This window comes from Odocoileus virginianus, unplaced genomic scaffold (genome assembly GCF_023699985.2).
Source record: "Odocoileus virginianus isolate 20LAN1187 ecotype Illinois unplaced genomic scaffold, Ovbor_1.2 Unplaced_Contig_7, whole genome shotgun sequence".
Taxonomy (NCBI): Eukaryota; Metazoa; Chordata; class Mammalia; order Artiodactyla; family Cervidae; genus Odocoileus; species Odocoileus virginianus.
In genome coordinates, this window is record NW_027224324.1 from 1,188,578 (window position 1) to 1,210,892 (window position 22,315).

Consider the following 22,315-nt stretch of genomic DNA (forward strand, 5'->3'; position numbering starts at 1 on the left):
ACAGCTCCCTGGTCCAACTTCAGGGAGATATACAAGGGAACAAGCTGCCCCCCTGCTAAGACAGACTGTCTCTCAGTGTACAACCCTAGTGCTTATTATGTTGATGGAGTCTTTGTGTTCCTTTGATTGATCAAGTCCTGCTAAGATTGCTCAATTTTTAGCATAATGTATCATAATATTAAAACATTCTGTCAGTGATACATCCTTGAGGTATTATGCTAAAAAGATTCTCTGTTGCTTTCCTCTGCCTCCCATCTGTTTATCATTCTAGCAAGACAAGCTTTTGTAGAAGAGAGAGTAGACAGCTACAGACAGTGTGATTTGGGACCTGGCGTAGGACCCATGTATTCACAATATTTTTTGAATTATGTACTTTATGTTGTTTTTCTATTTGTCTTTTCTCTGACATGTTTTAAAGGAGGCATGTGTTTAGGCTATCAAGAACTGGTTCACAGGACCTAAAGCAGTTTCCTGTGTTATGCAGTATGTTTTCATCTGTGTGTTTTATACATAGTATCCATAGTGAGTATCCTTGCTTCTCCTACCCGACTTCCTTCCCCTTTGGTATCCATACACTTGTTCTTTACATCTGTGTCTCTATTTCTGCTTGGCAAGTAAGATCATCTGTACCATTTTTCTAGAGTCCACATATATGTATTAATATACAATATTTGTTTTTCTGGCTTCCTTTACACTGTAGGTCCATCCACATCTCTACAAATGAGCTAATTTCATGCTTTTTTATGGCTGAGTATTACTCCATTGTTTATATATGTACCACATCTTTATCCATTCCTCTGTTGATGGACATTTAGGTTGCTTCCATGTCCTGGCTATTGTAAATAGTACTGCTATGAATATTGGGATGCACGTGTCTTTTTGAATTATGGTTTTCTCTGGGATTTCTGGGTCATATGGATATATGTATATGCATGGTTGATTCATTTTGCTGTGCAGTGGAAGCTAACACAACATTGTAAAGCAACTATAGTCCAGAAAAAATTGACTTAAAAAAAACAGAATAAAAAGAACTGATTTACATTAGTCTGCTGTGAGACAGGAGAGTCTTCTGGGTTTGAAATGCATAGGTGCTGATTTTAATGGGGGAGGGTGATAATGTGGAGAGAAAGTTCTGGAGCCCTGAGTGCAGTACCCAGGAAAGTTCTGTTCAGGTGGAATGCCACAGTTAGTTCTGTGATAACCAGGGCACCTGAGGCAGGGACAGAAGGCAAGGAAGGCCAGCTCTGCCTGTAATTGCAGGAACTCACAAGTTCCAGGGGGTTGAAGATTCCTTGCAAACAATGCTCTTCTTGACTAAAGTTGTCTATTATTTTTAACTCTGCATTTGGAAATAATTTCAAACATACAAATTGATAGCATTTTAAGAAAGCATGTATTTTGGTAAAAATTAGTGAAGGCCTCAGGGAACAGGAAATCATGGAGACAGTGAGATGAATTCTTGTCTCATATTGTGGCTGGGTGGGTGCTGAGCAGGAAGAAGGCTCAGGAGTTCCAGGGAACTTAACCCATGTTCCCTAGAGCTTCTCCGTTTCCCCAGGCTGCTCTTTGCTTCCCATAATTCTCTCCCCATCACCCCCTTTGCTGCCTTCTCTCATCACCTACTGCCTGTCCTCACATTCATTCCTTTCCTTTCTCCTATCCTTCCCTTCCGTTTCCACATCCTAGTGAAATTTGCTTAATCATACGAGCCTCAGTTTCCTGAACCATAAAATGAGAATAAAAATGTTTTCCTTACACTGTTCAAGAAGAGTTAATATAGATAATAAGGGATTCCTGGGTGGCTCAGTGGTAAAGAATCTGCCTGCCAGTGCAGGAGACATGGAGTTCAGTCCCTGGGTTGGGAAGATCCCCTGGAGGAGGAAATGGCAACCCACTCCAGTATTCTTGCTGGAGAATCCCATGGTCAGAGGAGACTGGCAGGCAACAGTCTGTGGGGTCACAAAGAGTCCGACGCAGTTGAGTGACTGAGCACCCATTCACACACACAATATAGGTAAAGTGAGATAATGTGTAGAGTTCCTAATTCAATGCCTAGAACAGAATAAGGGCTCAATAATCATTACTTGCTTTTCTTTTCTAGTTTTCATTATTTTTATTCATGCTGATTAATAGTAACTGTTTCCTTTTGTTCTGATTGTTTACCTCATAGAAATATTCCAAATTATTACAAGTAAAAAGTGCAGCATAACACTAGCAAGGAACATTTAGAACTGAAAGTAACATTCACTTACAATAGCAACAAAACTATATAGGACATCCAGGAGTAAATCTAACAAAACGTGCATGACAACTATAGAGAAAAGTGTAAGCCTTTATTGACGGTCAGTAAATAAGCGCCAAGGAGACTCAAGAAATGGAGATGATGTACACTCAATATTTCACAATTTCAAAATTTGAAATAGCATTAAAGAATCTTTTTTAAAGTGTATATTAAAAACATTAAGGTAAGTGTTTTTCACTGAAAATATTCAACTGTAGTACAAACAAAACAAAGCCTCTCACTATCTCAGAGTTACATGAATGATTAGTTCTGGGTTATATAAAGTTTCTGGAGTATCCTACAGAGATGCCAAGAAAATGTATCTTAAATAACCTAGAAACTAAAAAACATGCACCTGGTAATATACATGGAAACTGTTTCCAGATGACTTGAAAATGTCCTCATGATGATCAAAACAGTGATAGCAAGAGCAAATCAATTTGAAAATAAAATTGATTTTTAAAGTCAATGCGATTTCAATCTTAATCACAATAGGAATCCTAAAATTTACATGGAATAACAAATGTCTAAGAATAGCAGGTTAAGCCTTTTGATGAGGGTGAAAGATGAGAGTGAAAAAAACTGGCTTAAAACTCAACATTCTAAAAACAAAGATCATGGCATCTGATCCCATCACTTCATGGCAAATAGAAGAGGAAAAAGTGGAAGCAGTGACTGATTTTATTTTCTTGGGCTCCAAAATCTCTGCAGACAGTGACTGCAGCCGTAAAGTTAAAAGACACCTGGTCTTTGGAAGAAAAACTATGGCAAACCTAGACAGCATGTTAAAAAGCAGAGAAATCACTTTGTTGACAAATGTGTAATTTGTCAAAGTTATGTTTCCCAGTGGCTCAAACAGTGAAGTATCTGCCTGCAATGCGAAAGACCTGGGTTTGATCCCTGGGTGGGGAAGGTTCCCTAGAAAAGAAAATGGCAACCCACTCCAGTATTCTTGCCTGAAAATTCCATGGACTGAGGAGCCTGGTGGGCTACAGTCCATGGCGTTGCAAAAGAGTCAGACAAGACTGAACGGCTAACACACATGGTTTTTCCAGTAGTCATGTACAGATGTGAGAGTTGGACCACAAAGAAGGTTGAGCACCAAAGAATTGATGCTTTTGAATTGTGGTGCTGGGGAAGAATCTTGAGAGTCCATTAGACAGCAAAGAGATCAAGTCAGTTAATCCTAAAGGAAATCAACCCTGAATATTCACTGGAAAGACTACTATTGAAGCTGAAGCTAGCTCCAATACTTCAGCCACCTGATGCAAAGAGCTGACTCACTGGAAACAACCCTGAGGCTGGGAAAGATTGATGGCAAGAGGAGAAGAAGACAATAGAAGATGAGACGGACATGCATTTGAGAAAACTCTGGGAGCTAGTGAGGGACGGGCAAGCCTGGAGTGCTGCAGTTCATGGAGTCACAGTCAGACACGACTTAGCCTCTAAACAACGACAACAGCAATAGCAAGATAACCTTTGAAGAACCAAGGCAGGGCTACTTGCTCTACTAGGTACCATATCTTCTATAAAAGTAGATGGTGTAGTGTAGACACAAAAGACAGACTAGGGAATGGAGTGGGGGAGGGAAGAGATGGCAGGAGAAATAGCCCAAAACAGACCTATGTGTATATAGAAATTTGATGTTTGTATAACACTGGGAAAATTACCTACAGTTTTTGGAAAATTGGCTCTTTCCATGGAAATGTTTCATCAATTCTCTACATTTCACAATATGCAATAATAACTTCTAGGTAAAGTAAAGCTAAAATATGAAATGTAAAATAGTACAGCATTTAAAAGGAAATATAAATTTTAAAATTTATTTGGAAGCACAAAAGACCATGAAAAGTAAAAGCAATGCTGGGAAAATTGGACAGCTACATGTAAAAGAAAGAAATTAGAACATTCTCTAACAGTATACACAAAAATAAACTCAAAATGGATCAAAGATTTAAATGTAAGACTGGGCACTATAAAACTCTTAGAGGAGAACTTGGGCAGAACAGTCTTTGACATAAATAGTGGCAGTATGTTTTTTGATACACCACCTAGAGTAATGAAAATAAAAACAAAAGTAAGCAAAGGGGACCTAATTAAACTTAAAAGCTTCTGCACAACAAAGGAAACCATCAATAAAATGAAAAGACAACCCACAGAATGGGAGAAAATATTTGCAAATGATGCAACCAACAAGGGATTAATCTCCAAAATATACAAACAGCTCATGAAGCTCAATGTCAAAAAAACAAACAACCCAATCAAAAAATGAGCAGAAGATCTGAATAGACATTTCCCCAAAGAAGACATACAGATGGGCAAAAAGCACTTGAAAATATGCTCATGATCACTAATTATCAGAGAAATGAAAAAGCTACAGTGAGGTATCATCTCACATTGGTCAGAAAGGCCATCATCAAAAAGTCTGCAAACAATAAAATCTGGAGAGGGTATGGAGGAAAGGGAATCCTCTAACACAGCTGGTGGGAATGTAAATTGGTACAACCACTGTGGAGAACTGTATGGAGATTCTTTCAACTTAAAATAGAACTACCATATGATCTAGCAGTCTCACTCCTGAGTGTGTATTTGGAGAAAGCCGTAATCTGAAAGGATACTCGCATCCCAGTGTTCATTGCAACACTATTTAAAATAGCTGAAACATGGAAGCACCCTAAGTGTCCATCGACAGATGAGTGGATGGAGAAGCTGCGGTGCATGTACACAATGGAAGATTACTCAGCCATAGAAGGAGCGCATCTGTGTCAGCTCTAATGAAGTAGGTGAGCCTAGAGCCTATATACAGAGTGAAGTAAGTCAGAGAAAAACAGATATTGCATATTAATGCATATATGTGAAATCTAGAAAAATGGTACTGATGAACCTATTTGCAGGGCAGGAACAGAGATGCAGATGTAGAGAGCAGACTTGTGCACGCAGTGAGGAAAGAAGAGGGTGGGACGGATTGAGCGAGTAGCATGCAAACATATACATTGCCACGAGCAAGATGGTAATGGATAGCCAGTGAGAATTTGCTGTATGATGCAGGGAATCTAGTGCTCTGTGACATCCTAGAGGGGTGGGAGGTTGGAGGAAGTTTCGAGGGAAGGGACGTATGTATGTCAATGGCTGGTTCATGTTAATGTGTGGCAGAAACCACCACAACATTGTATAGCAATTACCCTCCAATTATAAATAAATTTAAAGAAGAAACCCTAAAAAAATAGGTAGTACATATATACAATGGAATATTACTCAAACTTGGAAAAGAATGAGATAATGACATTCAGCAACATGGATAGACCTAGAAATCATCATACTGAGTAACGTAAGTCAGACAGAGAAAGACAAATATGATATCACTCATATGTGGAATCTAATTTTAAAAGATACAAATGAACTTATTTACAAAACAGACTTAGAGAAATTGAAAACAAACTTATGGTGACCAAAGAGGAAATGTGGATGGGGGGGAGTAAATTAGGAGCTTAAGATGAAGACACACACACTTCCATATATAAGATAAATAACCAACAAGGACCTGCTGTATAGCACAGAGAACTCTAACCAGTGTTCTGTGATAACCTATATGAGAGAAAAAACTAAAACAGTGTGAATACATGCACATGTACAACTGAGTCACCTCGCTATACCCCCGAAACTAACACCCCATTGTAAATCAACTGTAGTCCAATAAAATTAAAATATTTAAAAAACAAACAAAACTCCAATCAGACAAAATAAGAAAAATAAGGAGAATATCTTTAGGACTTCAGGATAAGGGGAAATTTCCCAAAGTGTACAGAAGTTCCTATTATCAAGGAAACAATTGATAAATTTAACTATGTTACATTTAGAAAGCTCTTCCCAGGTGGCACAGCAGTAGAGAGTCTGCCTGCAGCGCGGGAGATGCAGGTTCACTTCCTGGGTCAAGAAGATGATCTGGAGGAGGAGATGGCCAACTACTCCAGCATTCTTGCCTGGAACATCCACGGACGGGGGAGTCTGGTGGGCTATAGTCCGTGGGAGCACAGAGTCAGGCATGACTGAACACATACACAAATTTATAAATATAATACCATATATATACCATAAACAGGATAAAAAGCAATTCATACAATAGGAGAAGATATGTACACCACATTAAGCTATCAATAAGTGTTCACAATATATGTTTGCAAAAATATCAAAAACTTAGAAGAGAACAGATATTTCACAAAGGACTAAACACAAATGAGTAATAATTGTATGAAAAGATGTTTAGTTTTTTCAGGCCCTCTCTGTTTTTTAATTGATTTGTTTGGGATTTTGTTTGATGTTGACTTCAACAAATTATTTGTACATTTTGAACATTAACCCCTTATCAGATACATCATTTGCAAAAAGTCTTCTCCTATTCAATAGGTTGCACTTTCGTTTTGTTGATGGTTTCCTTCATTGTGCAAAAGCTTATGTGTTTGATTAAGTCTTACTTGTTTATTTTGCTTTTGTTTCCATTGCCTGTGGAGACAAATTAAAAAAAAATTACTAAAACCAATGTCAAAGAGCTTATTGCCTGTCTTTTCTTCTAGGAGTTTTATGGTTTCAGGTCTTATGTTTAGGTCTTAATCCATCTGAGTTTATTTTTATATATGGTGTGTGGAAATGTTTTAGTTTGATTCTTTTACATGTATTGCCCAGTTTTCCCAACACCACTATTGAGGAGACTGCCTCCTTTGTCATAGATTAGTTAACCATGTGTGTAGGTTTATTTCTGGGCTGTCTTTCTATTCCATTGATCTATAGGTCTGTTTCTGTACCACTAACATTCCATTTTGATTACTGTAGCTTTATAGTATAGCCTAGAGTTAGGGAGCATGATTTCCCCAGCTCTGTTTTTCTTTCTCTAGGTTGTTTTGTAACCAAAACAGGGGCTTTTGTGTTTAAAACAAGCTTCAGAATTATTTGTTCTAGTTCTGTGAAAAAATCATGGGTATTTTGAGAGGAATTGCATTAAATCTGTCAATTATTTTGGGTAGTGTGGAAATTTTAACAATTCTTCCAATCCATCAATACAGGATTTTCCAATATTTATATTATCTTCATTTTCCTTAACCAGTGTCTTTAGTTTTCAGAGTATATGTCTTTCATCTCCTTGGTTAATTTATTCCTGGGCATTATTTTTTTTTATTGAATTGTAAGTGACATTGTTTTCTTGATTTTCCTTTCTGGTAGTTCATTATTCATGTATAAAAATGCAATAGATACCTGTATAGTAATATCTCTGTAGTAATATCACTAATAGTTATACCAGTAATCCTGTAACTGAATTTATTGATGAATTCTAAGGTTTTTTTGGTGGAGTCTTCAGTATTTTCTATACATAAATAGTATCCTGTCATCTGCAGGTAAACTGAGTTACTGTGTTACTCCTTTACTTCCAATTTGGATACCTTTTATTTCTTTTTCTTGTCTGATTGCTGTGGATAGGACTTCCAATAGAATATTAATACAGTGGTGAGAATTGACATCTTTATCTTATTCCTGACCTTAGGACAAAAGCCTTAACATTCATTCACTGAGTATGATGTTACTGTGGGTTTGTCTTAAATGAGCTTTGTTATGTTGAGACATGTTCCCATCTTATGCAGTTTGTGCCCAGGGACTTTGTTGAGGGAACTGGACTTGACGGCAGCGTGGACTGCATCTCCCAGTGGTCACTTGTGGCTGACACGCTGGTGGGGAGTAATGCTGGCATTGGAGGGCTAGAGCCAGGCCCAGGTTCGGCCTGGCTTCTCTCGTGAAATGGGGGTCTCTGCCACGTTGGGGTCTGAGGGGCTGGAGCCAGAGACCTGAGAAAGCTTGGCTTCTCCTTTGCATGGTGGTGGTCACTGCTCCCGCCAGCGTGGGGCCAGATTCTGCGGGCTGGAGTCGCAGTCCTGCGGGAACTCAGCTTCTGCTTGGCATGACTGTGGCTGGCGCCTGTCCAGGGGTGGGATCAGGGCCTGCGGGGCTGCAACTGCAGTCCTGGGGGGGCTCACAGTCTTCCTGGGGTGGTGGCAGGCACCCTCTGGACTGAGGAGCCTTGCGTGAACCTTGGCTTCTCCTTGTGTGTGACAACGGCTGCTGCCTGGTCAGGTAGCAGGGCCGGGGCAGGAGGTGCTGCAGCCAGAGCCCTGGTACAGACTGCAGCTTTCACTGGGGTGGCTCTGGCCAGCTGCCCGGGGCACACCAGGCAGTTTTCAGCCTGCTGCCTCTGAGCTGGGAGTGGGAGCAAGCAAGCCTGCGCATGCACTCTCCAAGAGAAGAGTCTTACAGCCATCCAGTAAACCCCCCTGATCTTTAAACCAGCCAAGGGTACACATATGAGTGCTGCTCCCCTAGACTGGGGTGTCTACTGTGGGGCTCAAAACCCTCACTCTATAGGGAGGAGCCTCTAACCTGTGCTCTCTCTCTCTTCTTCCGGGTCATCTGCCAGGAGTATGGGTCGTAACTAGGCTTCTTCACCTCCTCTTCTATTAGGATCCATGTGGTTCTTGCGTTATAACCCTTTTCATAGCAGAGGTATTCTAGTTTTCAGATTATACGTAGAGAAAGTTGCTCCATATGTCGCTGTAATTTGGATGTGTTTGTTGTGGGAGGTGAGCTCAGACTCTTCCTACTCTGTGGTCTCAATTCTGCCTCCACCTGTTTCATTGTTAATAGAAACTTTTAACAGTTAAAAAATTAAATACTAAGTTCAATTATATCTTAAAGACTAGAAACACTTTCAAGTTCACTGTACCATTCACAGTGTCATAACAAAGCTACATTTAATACATTTGAAAAGTTATAGTGGTAGAAAAAGAAACTAATGGTAAAATAGATTTGTAGCATACTCTTTGTCTTCAAAGAAGTGAAGTAGGCATGCCACGAGACTGAGCTTCCTAGAAGATCATGTAAAATGAGAAAGTAAGTTCCGGTACTCAGACCTGTCTATTTTATTTAAAGTTTAAAAGTCTGCTGTGGTATGGTACTTTCCTCACTCCTTCCCCCTAATAAAAAAGTGCTGATACTTCATAAAAATTTTTTTCTGACTTTTACATAGAACTTTTGAAAGTTTGAAGCCATTCTCTGTCTTGAGAGCTTTCTGATTACTCTTTCAAACCCCTTATTTGTTATTGGTTTGCTCAGGCTTTCTATTTCTTCTTCACTCAGTCATGGTAGATTATATATGTTTTGCTAAGCATCTTTGTGCTTCTTACCAGAGAATGCCTTGTTTCTTTCTAAGGTAAAAATATGCACTTATGTTTCTTCTGAAAACTTTAAGGTTTGCTCTTTAAAATTTCTTCATCCATAATTTATTAGTGTGTTTGTGTAGGGAATTCAACTTTGTCTTTTTCCACATGGGTAATCAGTTGTCCAAAAACTGTTTATTGAATATTCATCCTCTTCTAATGATTTACAATGGCAACTCATAGCTTGAGTTTCCATGGTTATATAGATTTGTTTCTAGACTTTCTATTCTATTTGATTGGTTTCTATCTCTTTCCTCAATAACAGCCTACACTGTCTTAATTTCTAAAACTTTAAAATAAATCTTGGTATTTGATAGAATAAATTGCTGCCACACTTAATTTATTCTTTGAGTGTTTTATCTAGTCCTGACATTTTGTATCACAGTATAAACTCTATAATCCATTTGTTATGTTCCATGAAAAACTCACATGCAACATTGATTAAAATTTTAATTTATATCAATTTAGGGAGAATTAACATTTTTACAATACTGAATCTCCTATCAATGAACATGATAACTTTTTACAATTATTAGGTCTCCTTTAATGCCTTTCAATAAAGATTTATAATATTTTATATAATTTTGTATATATTTAAGAATATATACAAAAATACAGCCCATCACTATTCTAAATGGCATTCCTTTGTAAATTACCTGGCCTATCTTCTTGTTATTGGTGTATAGAAATGCAGTTGATTTTTGAAATTGATATCATTGTCAAGCTCTTTCATTATTCTAATTACTTATCTGCATATTTTAAAAGTCCAGGTGGTAGGATTAATCACATTCCCCAATCTGTGACACTTCATTCTTTTCTTGCTTTATTATTTACTTATTGCTTTTTAATCTTTATTGCTGAGTGTGAAGTTAGTCATACATTTTTGTTAGACATACTTCTCAAGTTGCAGAACTTGTCTTACAATACTTAGAGTTTTATCAGGAGTAAAATATTGAATTAATTCAATGCATTTTTGTGTCTATAGAGATAATGATATGATTTATCTATTTAATTTTGTTACTGTGGTGAGTAACACCAATAAATTTTCTAATATAAAACTTCCATTGCAACCCATCTTAATCATATTTTATAGGCTATTGATTGGATTTGGTTTTCTAATGTTTTGTTTAGGATTTCTACACCTGTATCATGAGTTTGAGAAGTTTCTATTTCTTCAATTGTCCTTGCCTTGCTTCTGTTGGAAGGTTCAGACCAACCTGATGGGAATCAAGAGACTGTATCAGATTAGAATTATCTGTCATTGACTGTTGATAAAATCCTCTGGGCCTAGTTTCCTTGTGGAAAGGTTTTAAGTTACTAGTTCAATTCCTTTAATAGCTATGCATGCATGCATACGAAGTCATTTCAGTTGTGTCGGACTCTTTGCAACCCCACAGACTGTAGCCCAACAGGCTCCTCTGTCCATGGGTTCTCCAGGCAAGAATACTGGAGTGGGTTGCTATTCCCTTCTCCAGGGATCCTCCTGACCCAGGGATAGAACCAGCTTCTCTTATGTCTCCTGCATTGGCAAACGGGTTTCTTGCCACTGGGAAGCTCATTAATAGCTCTATGTCTATTCAAGTGTTTTATTTCTTTTTAACTCAATTTTCGCAAATTATATTTTTCTAGTAATTGTTAAATTTCATATAAGTTTTCAGATTTACTGATGACATTTCACAGGTTTTCTCATTAAGAATCAAAATACTGAATTGAACAGATGGTGATGATACTAAATAGAGTGTAAACTTCTCTAAGACTGTAGTTTAAAGTGTTGCATCCAACTAATAAAAATAAATGGAAAAGAAAAAAAAAAAAATAAAGTGTTGCATCTTATTAAAGTTAAAAAAAGTACAAAAATTAAAACATCTTAAAATTATTTTTCTTCTGTTTGGAGGCATGCAGAATTATTTATCAGGAAAAGAAATACTGAGCCACAGTCTTTACCAGGATAGGCAGCTTTTCTCTCAATTTTTTCCTCTTAAGGCAAGATATATGGAGCCTCATAGAATGAATTACAAATCTATAATTTTTAAAAGATACTTATTTACTTTCTAGCACAGGGCAAATATTGGGATATATGGAGAAACATATTTAATGATGATAATGCCTTGTATTTCCTTTTTCATACTTTATCTCATTATATCCTTTCAGTTCAGTTCAGTTCAGTCACTCGGTTGTGCCCGACTCTTTGCGACCCCATGAACTGCAGCATGCCAGGTCTCCCTGCCCTTTAGCAGCTTTATTTAGTTTTCTGCTTACAAGTCACAAAGGTTAGTTGTAAACTCTAAAGTCATTTTGAGAAAGGACTCTGGAGAGTCTCCTGAGAATAGTTTGCTTGAAAGTACATGAGTTCATTCTTAATAGACTTAAACATTTAAGTCCCTACCTGACTTTTAAAGCCTAATTATTTAGACTCTGGGCTGGCTCATGTCTGCTTGACTGTGTCAGTGGTCTAGAGTTATTCAAGGAAGAATTTAGAAATGAAACACTTTTGTATCCTGCTCAGATTATATCTGAGTAATCTTGAGAAAGTGAGAAAAGAGCATTAGCTCTTTTATTTCCTCCTCTGTAAATCAAAGAGAATAGACAGCATTGCTGATTTTTATTCCATCTGTTTTTATGAAAGCACTGTCACCTCTAACTCTATGCCTAATCACATGTTTGGAAACTCCCTCCCTTATCCCTGTGCCACAATAGCATTGCATTTAACTGCACTCATTTATTCATTCTCCATTTATTTTTAAAATCTTTTTATATGTTAGGCATTGGGGTAAGTACTGGGGTTATAGAGGTAATAGATTTTAATTCTTGCCTTAGTTATGGTTTAATGTGGAAGTCTGTGCTATATCAATATGCCTAGGGTATTACAGAAAATCAGATGAGTCAGATTATATGAGGTGGGAATCTTTGGGAACAAGTGATAATATGAAATCTAATTTGAAAGGCTAGTAGGAATTAGAGAAAATGACAGAGAAAGAAGCTCCAGGCAGAGGGAACAGATTCTGCAAAGATTGGAAGGCTTGTAACCAAATAATGTCTTTGATTTGTTGAGAGAAAAGTGCATGTATGAGGGAAAGAGATGAGGCTAGAGACCTGTATAGAGGTCAGATTATAAAAGGTCTATAAATCATGCTGAGGAATTACCATGTTGACTATTTTTAGATTTCGAGGAGGATTTTATGAGTGGGGGAAAACTTTAGAGTTTCATTTTAAAGGTTCTTCTGGCTTCGGTGGAAATGTATGAAGGTGTTTATGAATATATTACAGATTAGGCTTGATTCAACTCTCATTTCAACTCCCTTCTACTATATCTTTTCATAATGTTAAATGAAAGTCACTCAGTTGTGTCTGACTCTTTGCGACCCCACAGACTGTACAGTCCATGGAATTCTCTAGGCCAGAGTACTGGAGTGGTAGCCTTTCCTTTCTCCAGGGAATCTTCTCAACCCAGGGATCAAACCCAGGTCTCCCACATTACAGACAGATTCTTTGCAGCTGAGCCACAAGGGAAGTTCTTTCATAATGTAAGAGCTGAAAGTCCAAAACCAACATTTCCCCAAACTCCCATAGTATGTGACTTAGGGCCTGTACTATGTACAGATGCATTCACACAAACATAAAAGCTAAACAAAAAAAACAAACAAAAAACTGATATGAAGCTGAGTTTCATGAGAGGCAGACTATGAAGATCCAATTTGCTGGGGTAGAAAACTAGATGAGGTGGCATAATTTTGTAGCTTGAACTGTTGTTATTGGGAAGGTCTAACACCAGCCAAAGATGCTGTGAGAGTGCTGCACTCAATATGCCAGCATATTTGGAAAACTCAGCAGTGGCCATAGGACTGGAAAAAGTCACTTTTCATTCCAATCCCAAAGAAAGGTAATCCCAAAGAATGCTCAAACTACCGAACAATTGCAGTCATCTCACATGCTCATAAAGTAATGATCAAAATTCTCCAAGCCAGGCTTCAGTGATATGTGAACTGTGAACTTCCAGATGTTCAAGCTTGTTTTAGAAAAGGCAGAGGAACCAGAGATCAAATTGCCAACATCTGCTGGGTCATTGAAAAAGCACGAGAGTTCCAGAAAAATGTCTACTTCTACTTTATTGACTATGCCAAAGCCTTTGACTGTGTGGATCACAATAAACTGTGGAAAATTCTGAAGGAGATGGGAATACCAGACCACATGACCTGTCTCTTGAGAAACCTATATGCAGGTCAGGAAACAACAGTTAGAACTGGACATGGAACAACAGACTGGTTCCAAATAGGAAAAGGACTACGTCAAGGCTGTATATTGTCACCCTGCTTATTTAACTTATATGCAGAGTCATCATCATGAGAAATGCTGGGCTGGAAGAAGCACAAGCTGGAATCAAGATTGCTGGGAGAAATATCAATAACCTCAGATATGCAGATGACACCACCCTTATGGCAGAAAGTGAAGAGGAACTAAAAAGCCTCTTGATGAAAGTGAAAGAGGAGAGTGAAAAAGTTGGCTTAAAGCTCAACATTCAGAAAACTAAGATCATGGCATCTGGTCCCATCACTTCATGGCAAATAGATGGGGAAGCAGTGGAAACAGTGTCAGAACTTTGTTTTTTTGGGCTCCAAAATCACTGCAGATGGTGATTGCGGCCATGAAATTAAAAGACGCTTACTCCTTGGAAGGAAAGTTTTGACCAACCTAGACAGCATACTAAAAAGCAGAGACATTAGTTTACCAACAAAGGTTCGTCTAGTCAAGACTATGGTTTTTCCAGTGGTCATGTATGGATGTGAGAGTTGGACTGTGAAGAAAGCTGAGCTCAGAAGAATTGATGCTTTTGAACTGTGGTGTTGGAGAAGAGTCTTGAGAGTCCCTTGGACTGCAAGGAGATCCAACTAGTCCATCCTAAAGGAGAACAGTCCTGGGTGTTCATTGGAAGGACTGATGCTGAAGCTGAAACTTCAATCCTTTGGCCACCTGATGAGAAGAGTTGACTCATTGGAAAAGACCCTGATGCTGGGAGGGATTGGGGGCAGGAGGAGAAGGGGATGACAGAGGATGAGATGTTTGGATGGTATCACCGACTTGATGGATATGAGTTTGAGTAAACTCTGGGAGTTGTTGATGGACAGGGAGGCCTGGTGTGCTGCGATTCATGGGGTCGCAAAGAGTCGAACACGACTGAGCGACTGAACTGAGCTGAACACCAGCCAGCTGATGGAAGCATGAATCCATCGAGTGCGGGTAGAATAAAGATAGAAACTCCTTGAGAGGCCCCATTCCGTGCTGTGTTAGTGAAGTCACCACATGGTCTGTTTTCACAGCTCACTCATCAATTCTATGAATGATTCGTATCATTTAGTAATTACTTTCTTCTTTAACCAGGTAAAGAAGATTCTGTTGTCTGGGACTATGAACCCTGACCAACTTGTAGGAAGGTAAATTAAAGAAGTTGCAGTAGAATTTAATAGATGCATAAAGATACAAAGCATGTTATGGGATTATTAGTTATTCTTTACATGGGAGCTTTCTTTTTGTAGGTATAATGCTTATATATGTTCCTTTTAAGCTTACACACATTGTCAAAGTAAAATGATCACTACTGAGTCTGCCTTGGCTAAGAGATATGAACCGTGTAGAGGAGCTTGAGGTTTCTTTATATTTCAGCTTTCTACACAAAACTATGATGAGTTTCATATACCACATAAATCTTTTAAATATTTGTGTAGCTGAAGAAGTCAACAAACTCAAAAGCAAGATAACAAAGTGGCTATTAGCTCTTTGGCAGTGTAGTTAACAGACTCACAAAGATAGCAATAAATAAGTTTTAGTTCTATGTAAGCATTGTAAAGAAAAAATTATCTCCTGCAAAATTGGTGCAGTGCCATAGTTATTGACTGATACTTATTGAACAGTAATTACTAGTTCAATACATCACAGAGAACACAATCTTTTTTGTATGGTTCATTTCAGGCTAAACAATGGTATTAGTTAACCTTCCTTGAAGATGAATGTGAACAGCATTCAGTGAGATTTAGTTTCTTAAAAAAAATACTTCTTGTAATCTGAAAGCTAGTTATTTATCACCACAGTGAATAATATTTTTGGGGGGAGACATTTTATGTATGAAGGACTATTAGTAATAGATAATTTCACACACTAGGATTTGTAAGGGTATTTCATGTCATGATAAGTTTCTTTGTTTTATAGAAAGGGAAATAAAAATAATTCATTGTACAAACAATTTCTCTACTATCTCTTACTCACTATCTCTTGCTCAGGATTCTTAGTGGGGGTCCTGCTTTAATTAGTTTAAAAAGAATGTAAATTTATTACCAAGAGTAATGTGGCTATACAAATCTCGAGGAAATTTAGCAGATTTGGAGGCTGAAAAGCCAGCAGATCGTTCAAATCATGCCCTGCTACTGATGGGCAGGTGTGGCAGCTCACATCACTCAAGACTGGCTTCTGATGTTTCTATTAGATGCTCCATTTCAAAGCAGATCAATGTCATATCATATTTACCTTGGATGAATGTACTCCCCTCAGCTCCTCCCTCTTCCTGTTAGTCTTGCCTTGAGCAGTTGACTGGCAGAACCCTCGGTTATTACCTGAGTCCAGGTTGTGAAGGCTCTGGGTAAACTCTTTTACCTGGAGGAGGCAGGACTTTAATGTTAGGAAACTCCCATATACTGTGAGGTCGTGTACAGGTTATGCAACCTCAACATATGACAGATACCCACTATACCATATCCTCTGACAAATCAGGAAGTCAATTATGGACAAGGGAGTATATAATTCCCTCCCAATCTCTGGTCTGGTTTCATTTAGTCTTGCATTTAAAAACAGCTCAGTAGTGAGAAACTAATGTAGAAATGGCAGTGGCCCTTGAATATTGGGCTGTCGATTGATTTTTACCTTCACAATTATGAATTTGTATGTCCAGTATAGATGTGCCCAGTACATAATAGCCAAGATATAGAACATTTGAAAGAACAATGAACTTCAGAAGAAGATCTTAAATTATTTCCAGATACAAGTATGTTTGTAAATGTCACCCTTTAACAAAAGTCTCAAGGTGATCTAGGAAAAAAAGTTTGACTTTTGCTCTTTAATGAATGGATTTCATAAAAACTGAGGGACTTCAAAGGGAAAGCGGCACCTCAACAGACCCAGTGTATATGGAAACTGTCTGGGAGTGATGGAAAGCAGTGATCCCAGAGAGGTGGTGGATGATATGGGGAGATGGCAATGACTGGAACCTTTTTTGGTGATATAGGTTCTAGGAGCAGTAATGTTAGTTTTTTTCAGGCTTCACTTGAAGAGAAAAAAGTAACAGAAGGGGGATTAGGCTTTCCATCCAGTTCAGTCACTCAGTCATGTCTGACTCTATGCGACCCTGTGGACCCTATGCCAGGCTTCCCTGTCCATTACCAACTCCTGGAGCTTACTCAAACTCATGTCCATCCAGTCGGTGATTCCATCCAACCAGCTCATCCTCTGTCATCCCCTGCTGAGACCAGCTCAGCTAAATGGGGTGAGAGATGGGTGAGGAAGATCGTAAGAAAATGCACAGGCAGAATAGTAAGAGAGATGTGACCGGGGGACTCAAGACCTCAAGGATCAAGAGTTCCACTGACCAATTCCACATCACCTTTATTGAGCTCTTGGTTATGCTGGCAGTGTCTAGTTTTATAGATAACATGTGGTTCCTGTGCCCCCAGTCACATCCCAGAGTTAATATTCTTCTGTGTACTTTTATGTTACCTCCTAGTACCAAGGATATCACACAGCCGGGGTAGCAATCCTTGCAAGAACATTGGAGAACAATCAGTATGTGCACAAGCAGCATTCCAATTTGCGTTGACCTGTTATTACTAAGTCCGCACCTCCTGCCCTCCCCCTGCTCATGCGGAACTCACTGACCTCAGCTAATCAGCCCATGTACCCCGGTTACTTTAAAATGTATTTCCTGTTGTTTTCTCAAGGCTTCAAAAAGACATCTGGATATTTTCCCACAGTTCCCTTCTTCTCCTACCTGCAATCTTTCCCAGCATCAGGGTCCTTTCAAATGAGTCAGTTCTTTGCATCAGGTGGCCAAAGTACTGGAGCTTCAATTTCAGCATCAGTCTTTCCAATGAATGTTCATGACTGATTTTCTTTAGGATGGACTGGTTGGATCTCTTTGCAGTCCAAGGGACTCTCAAGAGTCTTCTCCACCACCACACACAGTTCAAAAGCATCAGTTCTTCAGTACTCAGCTTTCTTTGTAGTCCAACTGTCACATCCATACATGAGTACTGGAAAAACCATATGCTTGACTAGATGGACATTTGTTGGCAAAGTAACCTCTCTGCTTTTTAATATGCTGTCTAGGTTGATCATAGCTTTTCTTCTAAGGAGAAAGCTGGAAGTCAAGTTTAGTTTCATGGCTGCAGTCACTGTCTGCAGTGTTTTGGAGCCCCCAGAAAATAAAATGTCACTGTTCCTATTGTTTCCCCCATCTATTTGCCATGAAGTGATGGGACCAGATGCCATGATCTTAGTTTTCTGAATGTTGAGTTTTAAGCCAACTTTCTCACTCTCCTCTTTCACTTTCATCAAGAGACTCTTTAGTTCTTCACTTTCTGCCATAAGGGTGTTGTCATCTGCATATCTGAGGTTATCAATATTTCTCCCAGCAATCTTGATTCCAGCTTGTGCTTCATCCAGCCTGGCATTTCACATGATGTACTCTACATATAAGTTAAATAAGCAGGGTGACAATATACAGCCTTGACATATTCCTTTCCTGATTTGGAACCAGTCTGTTGTTCCATGTCCGGTTCTAACTGTTGCTTCTTGACCTGCATACAGGTTTCTCAGGAGGCAGGTAAGGTGGTCTGGTATTTCCATCTATTTAAGAATTTTCCACAGTTTATTGTGATCCACACAGTCAAAGGCTTTGGCATAGTCCATATAACAAAGTAGATGTTTTTCTGGAACTCTCTTTTCTATGGTCCAGCGGATGTTGGGAATTTCATCTCTGATTCCTCTGCATTTCCTAAATCCAGCTTGAACATCTGGAAATTCTTGCCTTGAGAACCCCATGAACAGTACGGTTTCTAGTTGCAAACAAAAGAGGCCACATCTGGACAGCTCTGAGAGAAAAGATGTCTATTGGAAACATGTGTTTGGTAGCTTACAGAAGAATCAGGCTTGGGGAATAGTGATGAACCAAGGAATTTGGGGTATCTGAAAATACCCAAATTCATATCTCAGAAAAGTCTGGTAGAATGCCACTGGTGCTGTCATGGGGTAACACTTGTCATCATCCATGGAATCGCAACTCTGCAATCATCCTTATGAGCAACCAGATGGGCCGGCACCTTACATAGCTCCCTCAGGATTCCAAGCCTTCAGTGGAAGTTCCTACTGGCATAGTTGAAGACACATTCTCTGCTAATAGCTGCAAAGGATATTTTATGGCTTTTATGGTAGAGGAGTGAGACCTTGTCTCTTAAAAAAGATCTACAAAGGGAAACTCCCTCCCCCAGGTAGGAAAGATATCAGACTGGTAAAAGTAATAGCATCAGCTTTAACAAATATCCACAATTTGGGAGTCAACAGCCCTCTGCTGTGGGGAATAATATCATGTATTCAGACTTCCTACAATCTTCATGGGTTCAGCTTGACTCAGGGAGGAGAAAGGACATATCTATCAGAGCCTATCTAAGCAGGAAGAGGCATCCTGTCCATAGCAGTGTGGATGGCTAAAGGACCTGGACAAGTAGGTCGTAATCGCAGCTGTGGGAGAGGCGACTGGGAGAAGGGTAAGGGTGACAGCAGCAGGGGAAGAGTAGCCAAAGGATCTTTTTTTTAGTTAATTTTTATTGGCGTATAGTCAATTTATAATGTGTTAGTTTCAGGTGTACATCAGAGTAAATCAGTTTTATCAGTAAATCAGTTAAATCAGTAAATCAGTAAATATAGTCACTCACTTTTAGACTCCATTTCCATATAGACAATTACAGAGTATTGAGTAGAGTTACCCACGCTATACAGGACATTCTTACTCGTTCCCTATTTTATATACAGTGGTGTGTATATGTCAGGCCCAGTCTCCCAATTTATCCTCCCTCCCCCCAACTCCCATGGTGACATAAGTTTATTTTCTATATCCGTGACTCTGTTGCTGTTTTTAAAATAGGTTCAATTGTACTATTTTTTAGCTTCCCCTTTTAAGTGATATCATATGCTCTTTGTCCTTCTCTGTGTGACTCAATCATTCAGTATAACAAGCTCTAAGTCCATCCATAGGGCTTCAAGGGACGTTATTTTATTCTCTTTAGTGGCTGAGTAATATTCCATTGTGTGTGTATATATAACATCTTCTTTATCTGTTCCTCCATCAGTGGACATTTAGATTGCTTCCATGTCTTGGCTATTGTAAATAGTGCTGCAGTGAACACTGGGGTACATGTATCTTTTTGAATTATGGTTTTCTCCAGGTATATGCCCAGGAGTGGGATTGCTGGGTCATATGGCAGCCATGGGCTCATGGAACAGGTTCAGCCCTGAGATGAGCTGCAGAGCTTCTTAGCAGTATCCTCAGTCATTAACAACAGTGCAGCTGGCGGACAGAAAGGAGCAGAAAGGAGGCAGGGGTTTTAGAATCATACTGACTATGGGCTTTGTTGCCAATATTGAGTTACCCAAACTCCATTGATCATCTTTCCCAGGGCCAGTTGCCAGGCATGTTATCAATATAGCTTTATTCATTTTTTCTTAAAGCATAATGGCTCTATGATTTTTGTTACAATTATACATTTCATTATAAAAAATCAAACAATATAGAAAAGTCCATGACAAAAGTAAGTTATTCTCTCAATTTCACCATCTAGAAAAAAATCATTAACATTTGGTGAATATTTTGTGAATATTGCATATTTGGCTATATAAGTAGAAATAATTTTAGGAAAATGGGATCACATACTAAACATTTGATTTAAAAATAAACTATTAGATTTGATACTTAAATTGAAGAAAACTGAAGAAATAGTAATTAAAAGAATAATTATTTTTCAGTTTCCTAGACATTTAATTTCCAACTCATTTAGCTGATTTCCTGAATTGGTATATACAAATTGGTACTATACAAATCAATGTAACAGTGACTACCCCTGTCACCTGGGGGTGATCCCCTGGTCAGCTAACTCAGGTGTCCTCCCTCCAGATTTGGTCCAGCATGTGAAACAGAATGACAACTTCTGGCCCCCTCCCCACCCTTGAACAATTTTCCAGAAGAGTTCAGCTAGGGTGGAGAGAGCCTCTGGAGTTCAGAGGTTGACTAGGTTAGGGAAATTGATTAGTGTTTTGGGGCCTACTCCCAAGGAAAGGGTGTCCAGAATGTGCATGGTTCCTTCTTTTGCCTCAAAAAGCAACATTTATTCAAAGAAAAAAAAAAATGGCAAGATGTCCAGCCTTTGGCTCCCTTCTCCCCCTTCTTGCTGCTCCTTGGTCCCCCAAGGTTGACCCCTGGCTGGGCAGATAGTAGAATGGCTCCTGTCAGATGCAGTCAGCTACACCGAGGGGCAGCTCTTCACTGGAGGTGTTGCAGAAGTCTCCAAGGTCTGTCACCATGTTAACAGCCACACTATTATAACCAAAATGTTCACCACGACTGATTATATGGATGCACTTTTTCCTGTTGGTGGGAAGGTCATAGTTTATGACTAAGGAAGCCTGCTGCCCGTTGATACCTCTAGCCAGTAGGTCGATGGTAATCAATACCCTGCTAGAGCCAGAGGGGAACTCCCTCATGATTACATCTCATTTTTTTGGTTCATATTTCTGCTCATGGCAGAGACAGTGAAGTCTCAGGTTTTCATCTTCTTAGTGGACCAGTGGGCCTTCCTTCAGGTGTTGATGAAGATGACTGCCTGTAATGGTCAAGATTTTGTTTAAGTCACACAGTGAGTCTGATTTCCATTTCTCTCGTTCCACATTAATGTGGAATTGGTGGATACCTTCCAGGGTCAACTCTTCTTTCTTGACAAGAATTTGAACTGAGTCCCTCATGAACTTCTTGGTCACTTCAAGCACATTGGAAGGCATTGTAGCAGACAGCAGAACCACCTGGGTTTTGCTATTAAGCTTTTGGAATATGTCATAGATCTTCTGGTCCTTAATCATTTCATCAACTTCATCTGGTATAAATATCTTGATGTGTTTGAAAGGTGTCTCTGGTTAAGCATATCAAACCTATGGCCTAGGGTACCCACAGTGAAATGGGAGCTTCTACCTGTAACTTCTGCCCCTCAGCACACACATTAGTACTCACAGTGGGTGTACCCCCAATGGAGGCATGGCAGAGAGCACCCATATAATCTCCTAATGCTGTGACTTCCTTCTGTATCTGCTGAGCCAACTCTGAATGGCTGTTAGGACCAAGATCTGGTGGTCTTTAGATCCAATTCATTCTGTTGCAGAATTGATATGGCAAAGGTTGCCATTTTACCAATCCCAGATTGGGCTTGAGCAGTCACATCATAGTCCTTGATACAATGCAGAATGGTTCAGTGCTGGATGGCAGAAGGTGTCTCAAAGCCATAGGTGTAGATATCATGGAGGAAGCACTCAGAGAGGTTCATGTCATCAAAGTTGTCACCAATCTCTTTCTTGTTACTCTTGATGATGCCTTAGGGCTTCATCCCAATGGGGCTATTCTCTCTGGATTGGGAATCTTGACTTGCAGACATGATTCTTACTGAATTAGTTAGCAAACTTCAGATCTATCTTTTTTCAC

General features: G+C 39.1%; 1 pseudogene; it reads right to left on the reverse strand.

The window, feature by feature from the left end:
- Nucleotides 1-21,075: 21,075 nt before the first annotated feature.
- On the reverse strand, nt 21,076-22,268 carry LOC110132663 (eukaryotic initiation factor 4A-I pseudogene; annotated as a pseudogene).
- Between the last annotated feature and the right edge of the window lie 47 nt (nt 22,269-22,315).